Genomic DNA, 19,699 nt, shown 5'->3' on the forward strand with positions numbered 1-19,699 from the left:
TCTGGATCCATTACTGTATTATTTTATACTAGAATAGATTAATGAGCCGGATTTATTTGTCTTCATATTTTTCAATGGCAAAGCGATAAAAATAATATTGCGAGACAAAAATGTAAACATCATGCATGGAGCGGATATAAAAATGTCAAATTAATAGGGCATTAGATTGTGCAGCCAGTGCCAGCCTTACTAATTTAATGGATTTCCTTGGTAATAATTAAGTTTGATCTTGGGCTTTAATGGTTTAATAAAGTTGGGCTTAATCATGGGGTTTAGTTGTTCTAAATTGAGCAATGAATAATTAGAGCTAATTATTTTCTAAATGATAAGAATTTGATTATTTTTCAAACAAAGACCTATTTATATATAAACTTTGGGAGAGTGTAAAATTTCATCCTCTCTCAACTTGTGACATGTTCTATTTGCTGATATAGAGCCGAAAATACATAATTACAGTAAATAGTATTCTATCTGAATAGTTTATTCTTGTATCAACGAATCACTTCATTCAATCATTTATTACAGGTAATAATACAAAATACAGTATATTTATCATAAGCTTAACAAAAAAGACAGCATGATCCTAGAACTCTTGTAGATTCTCTAAAATTCGTGTGTATGGTGTAGCTTCAATTTTATGAATCATGTGAAAGATTAAGAGCTGGATTTCAATGTATTGGCAATATCAATGACAAATCGGTATCTGACATCGGCCTTCAAAAGTCGTTCCATGGCAGTGTTCACATAGTCCATTGGAATAAGCTCAATCTCTGAAGTTATGTTATGTTTGGCTGCAAAATAAAGCATCTCGAGTCTCTTTCATTCCCCCAATGTTACTACCACCCACCATCTTCCTCCCTACAATTCCAACAATATTTGTTAGCTAAACTTCAACATTAACAGAAATTTTACTATTTGTTATCTAAGATTATGGGTTAGATTAGATATTTTAATCTTTATATCCAAACGTAACAATTTGGTAGCAATTAATCTTGTGCTCACCCAAGAGCAGAGGAAAAACGGGAAGTTCTAGTGGTTTCTCGGGTGCACCAACATGAACAAGCTTTCCATTAGATTTCAATAGTCCAATCAATGGCAGGAGAGGGTGAGGCGCAGATACTGTATCGATAATACCATCCATTGTGTCCATTGCAGCCTAAACAGCCAACAAAAACCAGAATTAGAAACATCAAAAACACAACAGTAATTGCTCTTTAAGTTTTCAAACAAAGGAACATATTCAAACTAACATATATTATACCTGCATCTCATCTTGGTCACGGCTAACCAAAAATGAGTCAACACCAAGATGTTCAATAGATTCCTTCTTCTTGTTAGGAGAGGTACTGATCACAGTCACCTTAAGCCCCATCGCCTTCGCGAACTTGACAGCTACATGGCCCAGCCCTCCGAGGCCAACCACACCCACATGCATACCAGGTTTGTCGAGTCCGTAGAATCTCAAAGGACTGTAAACTGTAATACCAGCACATAAGAGAGGGGCAGTGGCATCGAGAGGTAATTTTCAAGAATTCGGACGACAAAGTGCTCATCTACAACCATAACATCAGAGTAGCCTCCATATGCGATTGTTCCGTCATAGTATTTGGCACCATAGGTGAGAATATAATTTCGGCAGTAATTCTCAATATTGTTGGCACAGTTGTCACAAGAGCGGCATGATCCCACCATGCACCCTACCCCCACTTTGTCTCCAACTTTGAACTTTTCTACCTTGCTCCCAACCTCTGTCACTACACCCACAACCTCATGCCTGCATCGCCAATTTCATTGAATTCAGAGATGTTATTTATTTTTCCTAATTTTAGTTTGTCCACAAAATAAATAAATATAAATTATGATACACTGAAATAAACATACCCTGGAACAAGAGGGTAGGTAGAAACGCCCCATTCGTTTTTAATCATGTGAAGATCTGAATGGCATATCCCACAATACATCACTTTGAATGTCACGTCTTTCTCTCCTGTCGCCCTGCACATTATAACAAAACCACCGTCCATCAATCTCCATACACAGCACAAATTACAACTTAAGATCATACCATTGGTTAATTTGATAATTGATATTAAAATTTGCGAAGATTGCTTGAATGGTTTCAATTAAAAGTAGGCGTCAATGAATAGGTATAGCATTCTTTCAATCACAGGTGTAATGGGCCGAAAAACCGTTTACATAAAAAGGCCCAATAGTATGCAAAGTACGAGGTCTGTAGCCTACATGGGCTTGTTTCTGTAAATTTGCAAGCCCATTGAGAAGAGTAAAACTAGAGAAGAGACAAGCTAGAATTCTCTCCATACTAAGAAATCATTGATACTATTTACTGTCCAAGAAATTAAGTTCTAAAAATGTTTTTGTTTTAGATGAAAAAAGCAGAAATAAGATGGTATTATAAATGGTGATAGAAATAAATAAAGGAAGAAAAGAAACATATACATGCAAATGTAAAGAGAAAATAGAGAAATGAGAACCTTCTGGAGAAAGTGAAGGGAGAGAGAAGACTAGAAGTGTCCCTAGCTGCCCATCCAAGTGCATTTTTCTGGTTCACCTGCTCTGATATTTCCCCCATGAAATTATATATGAATCTACTTCTTTCTTAAAAATTTAAACTGCAAATTAATGAGTAGTCGCACTCAAGTCAAGTGAGAAATAACGAAGAAGGAAATGCAGCATATAAGGGTGTGTGTAAGTGAGCGTATTTATAGAAGTGCGGGTGAGGTGTTGTATTACGCGGAGCTGACATACTTGATGAGTCAATAAGCCAGGTGGTCGATGGCTTTCTTAACTCTCTTTATTGACCAACCTTTATCTAATTTCAGCAAAGCAAAGCGGACATTCTGGAAACTAATCTTTACACATAAATTAAGTCACGTTTATAAATTAAGTTTCAGAATGGAACATTACACCTTTGTAAGTGACAGAAGTTTATGAAAAGTTATATTATCACTTTGAATCTTAGGTATAACAATAATATTTTACTTACAATTGAATCATACAATTAGACAAAAATTGTATAAAATTTATGTAAAATGATTACTTTATCCTTTGTCTTTTGCTTGATTATATGATTTAATTGTATGACTCAGTTATAAGCATAACATTGCTCTGGATATAATTACTAATATACTTTTATTTTATCTTTTATTGTATAATAAAAAGAAGTTGATATTTAATATTTTTCACATGATTGAAATATTAAATATATTAACTGATTAAAAATATTGAAATTTGACAATTGATAGAACATTTGAGAAATAAAAAAACTTGAATTTTTATTATACATTATTTATTTAACCCTTATGACAATTATTTTTTTACTCCATGAATTACAATGGCGTAAATGTTTCATTCCCAAACCTGTGGATTTTCTTGCACTAGACATCAGCGGTGTCAAAAAAAAAACCTCCACATTACCAAGTCAACCAATCAGTTTTTCTTTCAAACCAATTAATAAGTTTTAACTTTATATTGGATTAACTTATTATCGGGGTTATTTATCCATTGAATTGCTCATCTGATGAGCCTTTATTATACGATATATGGTTTGGGTTTTTTTTTTTTAATATATATATTTTCTAGGATGTCAATGTTATAAAGGTGAATTACTAAATAAATAACTTCTGTGGTAAGTAAACAATTAAGTACTAAAAAACATAGATAGATGTTTAAATGACTACATTTTTTTTAGACATTATTAATATTGAATTAGAATTATTATTAATATAAAGTTGTTTTCACATTCAAATTATTTTTTATATATAGATATAGTTGATATTTTATTTGTCATTTCTAAGTAATCAAATTTTGAGTATCCTAACCTAGGATAACTATAAAATTAATAGATTATTAGAGAATTAGATTAAACAAGAATCACATTTAAAATGTTAATGTTTAACCAAAGACATTTGTGCTTCATGATTATTGGATAACCAGCTTTGAATTTCTCCAAAACAACCCTAACTGCGGCGTTCATTTGTCAATACGTTCCCAAATAGGTGTAGATTTTGAGAATAGGATTTTACTTGAGGTAAACACTTGACTGATTTTCACCAATCCAAAATGTCAAGATCAATCTACATAATCTTACTTGTGTTGTGACGGGATTTTAATTTTGGGTTCATAACTCACAGACTCCTCACTTTACCCAAGGGAATTAATAAACAAAGCATATGCAAATTTGCAATTGCTACGTGGTTTTTGATTTCTTTATTTAAAATTCTGATTCAAAGCTAGCTTTATTAAAGTCATACGTAAATTTATTCTACTCTTATCTAGAGTGCATGACATTTACCCACCCAAAGTTCTCCCTAATTACATTTTTTCACCCATAAATTTTGAAGGGGAAAAAAAAAAAAAAAATTCCCATCTGTTAAATTCAGACACCAGTTTTAACAGCAAAAGGGCATTATTGTCAGTTCGCACAATATATATTATAGGGTTAATGTTACTTACACCCCTAAATCACAAACACATAACAATTACCTTCATTAATTGGGAAATTAGCAATGTAAACCTCTATCTTCAATTTTTATAATTACAATGGAGGTTTCACTTTTAAAGTGCGCATATTTTTGAAAAAAAATAAAAATTGTATATATTACCTTACACCAAAACCCCCATATTTTGTTCACCAATATTATTGATTGGTTGCCTAACTCAAGTTTATATTTGTTACTCTTTTACTAGTTCAGTAGAACTACTAATTAAACCCAGAGTTAGTTCCAACCCAACCGAGTTTTGGCTCTCATATTGTGTGAACCAAACTAGGATGAAAAATATATTTTGCTAGGGTGGAACACATGTTACTCTTTTACTAGTTCCCAAAACTCCTATATTTAGGATTATTTTCGAGCTGAGTCGAACCGAGTTTTTTACTTAACGAGTTCGGCTTGTGAAAGGGGAGGAGAATTCGAGTTCAAAACAAGTTGGGCCAAGCTAAGTTGAGCTTCTAATTTCCTAACTCGACCCTGCTCGTGAAGGGAGGAAAGGATTTCGCATCTGGCTCGCTAGCCGGCTTGCGAGCCAATAAAAAAATATATAATTTTTAAAAAAATTCAAAGCAGATTCTTCTCTCTCCAAGCCAATAAAAAAATATATAATTTTTAAAAAAATTCAGAGCAGATTCTTCTCTCTCCAATTTATTACTCCTTTCTTTTCCTCTCTCTCTCATTTATTACTCATTTGCTTTCTCTTCATTTCTCTCTCTAATTTATTATTCATTTTGCTTTCTCTTCATTTCTCTCTCTCTCTAATGGCTCCCGTTTCCCTTTCTTTCTCTTTTTCTCTTGCTCTCTCCACCAACTCTAAAGGTATTGTCACTGCCCTTTTAATTTAGAGATTTTTATTTTCTTCTGCTTTTTTATCTCTCTCTTGGTAACAAAACCCATGTTCCAAACTGAAAAGAAAATTCGACTTATTTTCTTTTAACTTTCCCCTAACCCCTTTCTTTTCTTTTTAACCCATCTTCCTCTTCTCTTTGGGGGCGTTTGGTTTAGGTGTATCTGTCATTATTGGGGATAAGTGATCTTATATTACTTAATTATTATATTTGATTGTCAAATAATATAAGATACCAGTAATCTTCAAATATCAATAGTGATTACTATTGGTAATATTGGAGGTAATCTGATTACCTCAATTTTCTTAGGTTTTCTAAGATTACCAGGGTTATCTTTTTTGTTACAATTTTATCTCTTATTAATAAAAAATTTGGACAATAATGCCCCTATTTTAAAAGAAATTTACAATAATATCTTATTTCAATTTTACCCTTGTTTAATTAAAATTTTGGATAATAATGCCCTTGTGTTTAAAAGAATTTACAGACCACCACTGTCACCCAGCCACCACCGCCGACAGTGGACCAACCACCACAGACCGCCGCTGGAAAGTCGCCAGAGTCCCTAAAAAAGAACCAGATTTGGTGGGAGGCTTCGGGGTGTCCGTTTTCAGCCATATTAATGGCCGAAAACGGCCATATCTGGCCAGATCATTGGAACTGGTCGTTAACGGCCAGATCCCTGACCATTAACGGTCAGGTCCATGGCCGTTAACGGCCAGATCTCGTCTAGATCTGGCCGATAATGGCCAGGGATCTGGCCTGATATGGCTGTTTTCGACCATCAATATGGCCAGAAACGGCCATATCAAAGCCTCTTAGTCACTGTGAGCTACTCACGGGAACTTTTCGAGACTTCCGGCGGTGGTTTGCGGTGGCGACAGGCGGCGGCAGGAGGTGGGGATGATTTCGTCATAAATTAAAGTTTTATATAAACGGGGTTGTTTTAGCTAAATCCGAAATATTGGGGTTAAAAGAAATTATTCAAAAATTAATAATAAAAATAATATTATATTAATATTTTAAAAAGGGACAATTTAGTAATTTAAATAACATACCCACCGATTTATTCCCCATAACCAAACATATTCATATAACATACCCATCAACTAACCAAACACATTTTCTTAAAGATTTCCAGTAATCTTCCAAGGTAATCTATCTTTCCAGTAATCCAATATTCCCAGTAATCTAACATTCCTGAACCAAACGCCCCCTTTTTGTTACTTATTACTCCTTTACTTTCTCTTCTTTTCTCTCTCTCTCTAATGGCTATGTTTCTCTTCCTTTTGTTTTTAGAGATTTTAACATTGGGGGGTTCTTTGTCATTTTTGCAAACTTTTTGTTTTAAAAATTTTAGTTTAATCCCCCATACTTTATGAAACCCCTAAAATGCCCCTAATAATTCAATCCTGCCTCGGCTCGCGAGCCTAAAGAGCCGAGCTGAGACAGGCTCGAACTTGGCTCGTGCTCTCTCACGAATCGAGCCGAGCTGAGCCGAGCCAGCTCGTGAGCAGCTTGCCTTGTTGAACAGCCCTACCGATATTTTGCTCACCAATGTTATTGATTCCAGCCAATTTTTTTTCAATTTTTTAATAAATTTTAATAATTTTTTATTTAATAATTGACTTCATTTTTAAAAATTATTAACCCTAAAATTAATATAAACCAAACTAGGGTGAAACATATATTTAATAAAGTTTGGTTGGGAAAATGTTACTCAGCGTCGTTAAGAATTATAAGGTTAACTAATAAAATGTATTATAGTCTTTTCGTAACTTTATGGGTGAGAAATTGTTTTTCACAAAGTTTATGGATGAGAAAATGTAATTACGGTGAACCTTGGGTGGGAAATTGTCATTCACTCTTCTTATCTTCTATAAAATTAATGAATTGTATCTTCATTGTCTGTTTTTCTAATCCATCAAAAGAATTATATGCACTCTTGTCACGTCAACAATTAATGTTTTTGTGAATCTCACTTCCTCCTAATAATGCCTTTGTAAATTAAGGTTTTCTATGTATTTGGTACTGAAATTAGATTTGGCAAACAGGCGAGCCGAGCGGGTACAAGCCGACGGGTAAATTTTTTGAATGGATAGGAGAAGGCACTACCTGTATATGTGCGGGTCACCCGTTTTCCACATATATTTTCACTTTTTTTTTTTTTTAAATTTTGTTATTCAAACCATATAAATAGGGGTGAGCACAGGTAGCGAGTAGAACCAGAACCGGGGGTAAGAACCAAAACCGGAACCAGAACCTACCCAGAACCTGCACTGTGCGGGTAGGTTCTGGTTCTAATTTTTTGGAACCGCTACTGTGCGGTTCTGGTTCCAGTTCTTGCATGTGGAGGAACCGGAACCGAAACCGAAACCAAAACCTGTAAAAAGGGTACCCTGTTTGGAACCTGTAGGGGGTACCCGATTTGGAACCTGTTTGGAACCTGTTTTAGAACCTGTTTGGAACCTGTTTTGGAACCTATTTGGAACCTGCTTTGGAACTTGTTTTGGAACCTGTTTGGAACCTGTTTTGGAATCTGTTTTTAGAACCTGTTTAGAACCTATTTTGGAACCTGGACTACAATGAAATATTTGTGAAATGTAAATAATGGGGGAGTTTCATTATTTTACATATAAAAAAATTTAAAATAGAAAAAGTTAAATTTTTAGAATAACCTAATTAAATAAATATACGAATACAATTATACTTATTACATATAAATTACACCATATTAAAAGCTTTAATATATTATAATACATTAATATTAAAGTTTTGATCAATTAAGTGAATAATTGGAATTATGATCCAATTAAAAGTGTTTTACATTTTTAATGTTATTAAAAGAATTATTTTTGAATAAAATAGTATATTTGATTGAGTAATAATATATTTAGTTATTTACTTCAATTATCAAGTTCTAAGTATATCTATAATAAATTAGTAATTAATTATATATGATAAATTGATAAACATTAATAAATTTAATTACTATTTAAATATCATACTTAATCAATTTAACTTACATTATAGTTAAATGATTACTTAATTAATTATAATTTTATAACATACTAATGATTTATAGTATAATTAATATAGCATTACAAATTGATACTACTTAATTAATTGACTATAAGTTAAAATAAATAAAATGTTAATAATTGACTTATAATTAGAAATTAATTAATATAGCATTACGTTATAGTTTATAGTATAATTACTTAATCAACTATAACATTTTATTATAACATTAGTACGAACTTAATTAAATGATTAAAATTTAATTACTTAATATTAAAAAATTTATAGTAGATTTACTTAATAGTTAATTCATAACATTACATTAAGTATGATATATAATAATTATAACATTACATAATTAAATAATTACTTAATTGATTATGTCATTATATTATAAATTTAGTAATTACTAATTCTACATAAACATTAGCATAATACTTAATAAATGATAAGAAATTTAATTAATCATAACATTACTTTATAAACATTTCATTATAAACATTATTAAGCATTACATTATAGTAAATAATTACTCAATTAAATTTAATATATTATATTACATTATATATTATGATCACTTACTTAATTATAGCATTATATAGTTAAATGATTACATATTACATAATTAGTGAATTTATAACAATACATTATAAAAAGTAATTTACTAATTTACTATATATTACATTACTTAATAAACGATTAAAATTTAATTAATTAAACATTACTTTATATATTATATATGATTATTAATCAATTATAACATTCCATTTAAACATTAGTATATTAATCAAATGATTTGAAATTTAATTAATTATAATATTAAATTATAGATTTTAGTATGATTACTTAATCATATAATTACATTATACTATTTAGTATGATCATATAATTATATAACATTACATAATTAAATGATTACTTAATTGATTATGAGTTATGATATTATGTTTTAAACATGTAATTACTAATTTACTACAAAACATTAGCACAATACTTAATAAATGATAAGAAATTTAATTAATTATAAATTACCTTATAAACATTTCATATAAACATTATAAACATTACATTATAGTTAAATAATTACTCAATTAAATTATAATATTATTATTTACATATATATTATGATCACTTACTTAATTATAGCATTACATAGTAAATGATTACATACTTACTTAATTAGTTATGAATTTATAACATTACATTAAAACATTAGTAATTTACTTATTATTCATTACTTAATTAAACGATTAAAAATTTATTAATTATGACATTACCTATATATTTATAATATAATTACTAATCAAATATAACATTCATTATAAACTTAGTATATTAATCAAATGATTTAAAATTTAATTAATTATAATATTAAATTATGATATAGTATGATTTTAATTTATTATAACATTACATTAACTATTATAGTATAATCATATAATACATAACATTACATAATAAATGATTACTTATTGATTATGAGTTATGATATTATGTTAAACATTAGTAATTACTAATTTATTACATAAACATTGCAAATATTTAATTAAATAATAAGAAATTTAATTAATTATAACATTACCTTATAAACATTATTAGCATTACATTATAGTTAAATATACTCAATTAAATTATAATATTATTATATTACATTATATTATGATCACCTACTTAATTATAGCATTACATAGTTAAATGATTACATAATTAGTTATGAATTATAACATTACATTATAAACATTAGTAATTTACTAATTTACTATATTATACATTATTAATTAAACGATTAAAATTTTATTAATTATATATTACCTTATATATTATAATATAATATTAATCAATTATAACTTTCATTATAACATAGTAATTAATCAAATGATTTGAAATTTAATTAATTATAATATTAAATTATAGATTTATAGTATGATATTAATTCATTATAATATTACATTATACATTATAGTATGATCAATAATTAATATAACATTACATAATTAAATGTACAATTATTATGAGTTATGTATTAGTTTTAAACATTAGAATTACTAATTACTACATAACATTAGCAAAATATTAATTAAATGATAAGAATTTAATAATTTAACATTACCTATAAACATTAATTAAGCTTACATATAGTTAAATAATTACTCAATTAAATTATAATATTATTATATTACATTATATATTATGATCACTTACTTAATTATGCATTACATAGTTAAATGATATATAATTACATAATTAGTATGAATTTGTAACATTACATTAAAACATTAGTAATTTACTAATTTACTATATTATTACATTACTTAATTAAACGATTAAAAATTTAATTAATTATAACATTACCTTATAATTATAATATGATTACTTAATCAATTTAACATTCCATATAAACATTAGTATATTAATCAAATGATTTGAAATTTAATTAATTATATATTAAATATAGATTTATAGTATGATTACTTATTCATTATAACATTACCTATAAACATTTCATTAAAACATTAATTAAGCATTACATTATAGTTAAATAATTACTCAATAAATTATAATATATATATTACATTATATTATGATCACTTACTTAATTATAACATTATATAGTTAAATGATTACATATTACTTAATTAGTTATGAATTTATAACATTACATTATAAACATTAGTAATTTACTATACTATTACATTACTTATTAACGATTAAAAATTTAATTAATTATAACATTACTTTTATATTTGTAATATGATTACTTAATCATTATAATATTCCATTATAAACATTAGTATATTAATTAAATGATTTGAAATTTAATTAATTATAATATTAAATATAGATTTATAGATAATTACTTAATTCATTATAACATTACATATAATATTATAGTATAATCATATAATTAATATAACATTACATAATAAATGATTACTTAATTGATTATGACATTATATTATAAACAAGTAATTTATTATATTTACACAATACTTAATCAATATTGTAAATTATTAAAATTTTATGGTATGATTATTTAATTAATTATAACATTCTATTATAAACAATATTACAATACTTAATTAAATGATTAACAATTCAAGTGTTGCTTAGAGATTACAGGTTATGAGTTACATTGGACACAAATGAATGAATAATGAAAATTTGTTAGGGGTGTATTTGTAAACTTATAAGGTGTTTTTGTTATTTTTTAAACTAATAGGGGGGTAATTGATTTTTTATAGGATACCCTTGAAAGGAACCGGAACCTGCATTTTAGGTTCCGGTTCCTTGAATTGAAGAACCTGCACTGTGCGGTTCTGGTTCTGGTTCCGGTTCCTTTTTTTGGGAACCTACACTGTGCGGTTCCGGTTCTGGTTCCCCTAGAAAATACAGGGTACCCAGAACCGCTCACCCCTACATATAAGCATAAAAGAAAGGGTAGAAAATTTTAGAAAGCAAAAAATTAACGCAATCCAAAGGATATTTGACGTCCGCAAGGACAAAACTCAATAACATTGAGCAAGCAAAAACCATTACTCTCTCTCTCATTCTTGTATTTTAACTACAGAAAGCATTGAAATGGCGCACTCAAACCACCAAACCTAGAAACTACGCCTTACCAAACTTTGCAAAAAGCAACACAAATAATAAGCAAGAAAACTTTCAATTTTGATGGAAAAAAACAAGTTTGATAAAATCATCACAAAGCGGCCATAAGCCTGTAAGAGCAAGATCATAATGCCATCATCACAACCATTCCTAGCTTCTCTACAAACAACATCAACAAACGGTCACCCACCAAACCCACAAGAAAGGCATAAAACCCCATCCCCAGAACACTCCAAAACGGCCACTACAACCACCTAGATCTACCAACCCCAACACAACTCATGGGTAAGTCCCATTCTTCCATAGTTTTGTGAACTTTGACAACACAACTCATGCGAGAGAAATGGTTTAGGAGAGATTGAGAGTGAGAGCTGTTGGGCGTGGGCGCTGCTGGCTGCGTGAGAGAGAAATGGTTTAGGAGAGATTGAGAGGGAGAGCTGCTGGGCATGGTTGCTGTTGGTTGCATAAGAGAGAAATGGTTTAAGAGAGATTAAGAGTGAGAGCTACTGGGTGTGGGCGCTGGTTTAGGAGAAATGGTTCAGTGATGAGTGATGGTTCCGTGAGAGAGAAATGGTTTTAGGGTTTTTCTTTTCTTTTTTTTTTTTTTTTAACAGAAAATGGGTACGCGCGGGTATCACCCGACCACCGTTATTTTCACGGACAGACCGAGTACGGGTAAATATGATACGGATAATTATTATAGACGTACCCGTGGACCCACGGGTACAAGGCAAAGTTTGCCAGGTTTAACCGAAACGAAGAGTCTAGATAATTAATTAATGAGGACATGCAACTGATGGAACCTTAATTATCAATTGAAATATCTAAAAGTTGAAGATTGAAAGGCGAAAAAGGGTGATGCTGTGTAAAAGGAAGAGCCTGGCTGGTAAAAGAACCATGAACAAGACCCGATTATATTATTCTGATTTTCATAGATATAACTTACTTTTGTAAAGTCTAATTTTTCCTCAAAGGTAAAACTAGTTGCTATTAAAAAAAAAAAAAAAAAAAATTTAAAGGGATAAAACAGATTGATAGTTGTAATCTGGTTGACTGGGGCTGTTCAAAAAAATCTGATATCCGCTCCGCTCTGATCCAAAAAAACCAGATATCCGAAAATTCGGATAAGATATGGATCATAATTTTAGAAAATCCGAATATTCGGATCAGGGTTGCTAAAAAAGCAGATATCTGTATCCTATCAAGATTTTACTAAAACTACGCTGTTTTGATTTTTATGCACACCCCTTTCAAATTTCAAATAACCCTACAATTTTAATTTAACTCAAACTCAAACTCTCTCTCTCGACAGTCACAAACTCACCATCGTCATCTTCATTCTTCAGTCTTCACATACAGTCACCAACTCACCATCGCCATCTCTCTCACTCACTCCTTCCACCATCAAAGCCAAGACCGTCATCAACATTGGAATCAGGGAGCCTCAAATCGTCAGTTCCTTTCCTAAATCCCTAATTGAAGCCCCATGTTGTAGATTTTCGCAAGTGTATGAAATCGTGCAAGTAATAAAGTATATAAATATGGATATTGAACCCAAGCGAATTACTATTATCAATTACCAATTAAACTATCCTATTACTATTTGATCAATCCAAATTTTATCAAGGAAAACCTAAATTAAATAAAATTAACAACTGAAATTAAAAAGAGAACAATTAAAATAAACCTTTAGGTAAAAACAAGATGACTAGACCTAGGGCATAGATTTCACACCAACTCTTATTCATATGTATCGATCTCTCATGCTAATTTGATTAAGCTCTTCCTACAGGTCAAACTCCCTAAATTTTCAATAACTTTCTCTCGAACAATTATCAAATTAACCCCTAATTACTAACCCAAATTATCTCTAATCAGATTTAAGCAATTGGAGATCATTACGCTATATGGAGTTTACCAAAACCTCACAAGTCGTGGTAACCTATCTCTAGCGTTCGCTCAACCTATGGTTTTACTACCTTAGACCAACTAAGTATCATCTCTCGATCTCAACTTAGTCCATTAGTTCATGATTCAATTCTTGGGCCCTTAAGAATCAAAAGCATTAGGTATAGTACTAAAATTTAGGAAGAATTCTTAATAGAAATTAACAATTAAAGATCAATACATAATTAAGAGATTGGGCTACATCTTAGCCCTAGAGAATAAAATTAGTTCATAATAAACATGAAAGAAACAATTATCTTTATTAAAACATTCATCATGAGTTTATAAGAAAAGAACAAGGAAAACTTCTCTATATTGTGAATCAAAGCTCCAGAACTTCTATTACTTCTCTTCTCTACAGATTTTTCTCCCTTTCTTCTCACCAAAGAATCCCCCAAATAATGCTAAAAGACTTCTATTTATATCCCACAGGGGTTAGGGTTTGTTTTTTCCTAATTCTATTTGATTTAGAACCCTTAACCCTATTCTCCCACCTAAAAATGGATAACAAGTTAGTAACTTCCATGACTGTGCTGCGGCACAGTAGCTACTAGAAAAAGTGTGCCACGGCACAGTAGCTGCTGCCCTTTTCCTGCATCATTCCACTATTCTTCAAAGATGTTGATTTTTGAACTTGATAACGATGAAAGTTAGAAAAGTAGTAAACATATGAAATGTATTCCTTTGAATTAGCTTTCCAACGGTCCAAGAATCGTCTTAATCCGAGTTCTAGAGCTCAAGATATTCTCAAAATACCGAGGCATGCTCAAGCTGAAACGTAATCTAGAATCTTCTCTTTACTTCAACTTCCATAACTTCTTCAATTCAACTCTGATTCTTGATCCGTTTGTTTCCACTCGTCACTCATTCCGTTGCCAACATGATTCTTCATTCAAGTATAACATTTAAGCACTAGTAGCCTGAAAAACACTCAAAAACACCCGTGATCCCATAAAAGGCAATTATGAAAACATTAAGCAACTTTACCAAATTAAGCCTAATTTCCCACAATTAGTCCCCATAAACCACTAACTAAATGTGTATTTTCAAGCTCTTGTCACCCCAAATTGATCGTAAGTACAAATATTCATATTCATATTCATATTCATATTCATCTCCATATCTCATCTCTTCTTTTACCTTCCATATCTCTTTACAGCCCATAACTATTTACTTTGAATTATTAACACAAACCTCGTTTCTCTTGCTTTTTGTTTAATTATTTTTATTCTGTACAAGTTTAATGGATATAATTTACCTGTTAGATTTGTGATGTAGTTATATTTTCCTTACAATAAGATCCGATTCCTTTTTGTTCATTAGAAAATTTCAAGTTGTTTGCTGTTGTATTATTGTTAATTAACTTGAGAATGAAGAACCCTACTCGCAATTTAGTCCAGGAAGGAAATAGAGTGAAGTCGGTGTGATGAAGTTGGCATGAAGATAAAAAAATGTATTGGTATTAAGTTGGCTGTTTTGTTTGTCTTTTTATTAAATTTGTAATTGTAATTTCGGTAATAGATTATGTGTTAAGTTGGCATTAAACAATTTGTGGATTAATTTGTTGATAATCATGCATTGTAATTTCAATTTTATTAGAAGAATTATTTGATTTTAAATTTTTAATAAGAATTTTCTAAAATTCGGATAGATTTTGGATATCTAGTTATCCGATCCGGAAAATCGGATATCCAAAAAACCGGATATCCACATATTTTGAATCGGATTAGGATCAGGATATATCCTGATCCGAAAATCTAGATCGGATCAGAAATAAGGCCATTCGGATCGGATATCCGGATTTGAATAGCCCTATGGTTGACAAACATGTCATGTTAAAAGAATAATACAAAATAGACAAACTTTTTTTTTTTTTTTATTTGATATTATCGGATCATAATTGTATATTTTACATTATAATGTCTTGCATAAAACTTTTTCATTTTCATAATTGTATATTTGGTATCTAAGTATTTAATTTATATAAATAAACTATTGGAGTAATGATTGAAATCAGTTCTTATTGTTCATATTATTTTACTTCAGTTTTATTAAGTTAGTTTAAATAGTTTAAGCAATTGTAATTGTATAGCTTAGGTTGTTTCTAAGTAGTTGGGATATAGTTGTATTAACTCTAGTTAAATATAATACCATAGTTAAGTCTTCTTTTAGTAAACTCTAGTTGAAGATTAGTTTAGATATAAAAGAGTCAATGTTGTAAAAGTGGACATGAGACTTGAATGATGAGTTAACGAAGAAAGTTGTTTTCCAGAAAGTTTCTTCTTTTTTGTTTATTACTTCCTTCTCTGTTTGTTACATGGTATCAGAGCTGGTTCAAATGTATTCACCAGTTGAACAAATTGGAAATTGAAGCTTATCATTTAAATTGGAAATTGAAGCTTATCATTTGGGTTGATTAAAATCGAATCTATTCTTTTTCAAATCACAATTTTATTCCTCTGTCTAAATTCGTAGTTTGAAGTTGCTTGTAAGTAATGGTGAACATCAATGGAGAATCGGTACTCACTACAATAGATTCAAGTTCACTACTCTATATTCATCCTTCAGGTACACCTGGTCTGGTGTTAGTTTTAGAACAATTGATTGGTATTGAAAACTATGGGATCTGGAGCCTAGCCATTATAGTCTCATTGCGAGCAAAGAACAAGTTAGGGTTTGTTGATGGAACTTGTGATAAATCAGGCTTTAATTCTCTTTAACATGCGCAATGGGAGAGGTGTAATTCTTTGGTCTTGGCCTGGACTTTTAACACAATTTCGAAGGAGATTTTCAATGGTATTGTGTACTTGACAAATGCTTCTCAAGTGTGGCAAGACTTATAGAAGCAGTATAATAAAGTGAATGGAATGAGAGTTTATGCTATTTATAGATAAATTGCGAATCTGGTTCAAGGTAAAAACACAATAGCAGTCTACTATAATAAACTCAAACTGTTATGGGATGAATTGAGTTCTTTAGTCAGCTTACCACCTCTAGATAGCCTCTTTGCATAAGCCTATCTTGATCATCTTAATCAACAAAAGTTGTTACAGTTTCTGATAGGGCTAAGTGATTCTTATCCTATGGTACGAAGCTAGATACTTCTTATGTCTCCATTACCTTCCATAAAACAAGCTTACTCTATGGTGAATCAAGATGAAAGTCAAAAGGTTTTATTTGGAATCAATAATAATTCAGAGGTCTCAATTGCTTTATATGTACAAAATAATCAAAGAGTTCAAAATTAGAACTCAAAATATAAAGGAAAGAAACCGTATATTGAGTGTGAACATTGTCACTTGTCTGAACATAAGAAAGAAACTTGTTGCAAGCTACATGGGTATCTAGGGGATTTTCAATTTACAAAAGGAAAATCTGGAACAAAGGCTAAAGCAAATCAAGCATAGTCTACAAATTTGACCTCAAAAAATGCACAATCTGGCACAAATCTTGGGAATGTTCTATTAGTAAATAGTAGAGTCAACTTGTGTAGTTGCTTGGAAAGGAATGTGGCAATTGCAGTAGCTAATTTAGCAGGTAATTTCACTTCTTTATATTCCTATCATATTGCAAATAGTTGGATCTTAGATTCTAATGCCACTAATCATATGACGCATGATTTCTTTAGTCTAGAATCTCCTATTGAATTTGCATCATCATCAAACACACTAGTTAGCCTTCCCAATGGTACAAAGACCAATATCAAACACAGTGGTTCCGTTAAATTGGATAATGACATTTGTCTGGACAATGTTCTTCATATACCAGAATTTAAGTATAACCTTTTGTCAATATCTAAATTGACTACTTCCAATAAATGTTATATCACATTTTATCTTGATTTTTGCTTAACTCAGGATCTTTGGAATGGCAAGTTGAAGGGGATTGGTAAACATAGCCAAGGATTGTACTATTTTGTACCTATTTTGAAAATAAACTCTAATGTATTAGGTTTAGAAACAAAGAATAAAGTTGTTGGTAGTGCATCTTGTTTCAATCATGCTGTAACTCTTGATTTAGAAATGAATAAAAATTGCCTTGCTTTGTCTTCTTCAACATCATGTTTGAATGTTACTTCAGAAATTTGGCATAAAAGGCTAGGTCATGCCCTTTATCATGTTTTAAAAATGTTAAATAATGATTTGTCCACATCAAATCCACCTCGTTGTTCAGTTTGCCCTTTAGCTAACAAACCAGAATATCATTTCCTTTGAGCACTTCAAATACTTGTAACATTTTTTCTCTTACATATGGATGTTTAGGGTCTATATAAAGTACCAACTCATGGAAATGCTAGATACTTTCTCACCATTGTAGATGATTATTCTAGGATTACCTGGCTGTTTCTCATTTAATTCAAATCACATGTTTTTCAAACACTTAGAGAATTCTTGGTCATGGTTCAGAATCAATTTAAACAAACTCCTAAGTGCATAAGAACATACAATGGTTTAGAGTTTTTCAATAAACATTGTCATTATTTGTTACAAGATAAGGGCATCATTCATCAAAGTACATGTACCGATTCACCTCAACAGAATGGCATAGTTGAGAGAAAACATAGGCATATCCTAGAGATAGCTAGAGCATTGAAATTTTAGTCTAGCATACCAAATAGTTTTTGGGGATATTGTGCCAACATTGCTGTTTACATCATTAACAGATTGCCAACAAAAGTTCTTAAATGACTGTCACCATATGAAAGTTTTTTGGCAAGAAACGTAAACTTGATCATTTGAAAGTATTTGGTTCTTGCTTATGCTATTGTCATATCTCCTAAAGACAAGCTCTCTCCAAGATCTAATCCATGTGTATTTATAGGATATTCTCCCTCACAAAAACGATATTCTTTGTATGATTTACATCTCATTTTGTGTATGTTACTAAGGATGTAGTTTTTCATGAAAATATTTTTCGTTTTACTTGGTCTCAATCATCTAAACCACTTTTCTTGTTTGAACCTTTCATGGAACTTGAATCTGTATCTTCATCCTTATTTCTTGATCCTATCGCATCAATAGAGAAATGTCATCTATTCATAATACAGAACCAGTACCTAGTTCTCCTTCACTTAGTTCACCATCTAGTAGTTAGAGTGGGTGCATTAGAGCCAATCAATTATTGTAGAATTGACTCTTTATAATAATGTTCATTGATCAATAAAAATGTGTTTTATTCTATATCGCGTAAATCATTATCGTATGTATTGATATATGTCCTTAGAATGATAGAACCACGACGAGGGTATCAAGTGTTTCAAATCTTGATAGTGAGAACCCTTTGAGCACATATGGTGGCCATTCTAGAAACGTCCGTAGCCCTAGTAGTATTCTGAAGTAAGAGTATAGATAATACGGTAAGGCTATCATAGTGTTGAACGACTTTATCGAAAGGCGGTGACTGATCTCACTTGTCAAGTTTGTTTGGTGACAACCTGGTGCAACACACAGCAAGCACTAGACTGTCCCACCAAAGGATTCCATATGGATAGTGACCCTAGTTTCTATAGAATAAATCCTCTAACGAATGGTGGTGCATGTGATCCTTAGACTTGAGATCACCAGAGCGCCTTGTGCACATATTGGTGTAGTTTGACACTAGCCCAACACAATTCTATTCAGAGCTGTCAATACGATAGTGATTGGCTGCATTAACGAGTGTATCAAGACTATGGTGGATCGATAGAGGATTCATCACTTCTGGGTACGGGGGAAGTTATCTCACGGCGCAATTCAGTAAATGGCAATGACACTAAAACCATGG

General features: G+C 30.6%; 1 pseudogene; it reads right to left on the reverse strand.

The window, feature by feature from the left end:
* Window positions 1-395: 395 nt before the first annotated feature.
* Window positions 396-2,673, reverse strand: LOC116142229 (annotated as a pseudogene).
* Window positions 2,674-19,699: the final 17,026 nt, after the last annotated feature.

Source organism: Pistacia vera, unplaced genomic scaffold, assembly GCF_008641045.1.
Source record: "Pistacia vera cultivar Batoury unplaced genomic scaffold, PisVer_v2 Contig406, whole genome shotgun sequence".
NCBI lineage: Eukaryota > Viridiplantae > Streptophyta > Magnoliopsida > Sapindales > Anacardiaceae > Pistacia > Pistacia vera.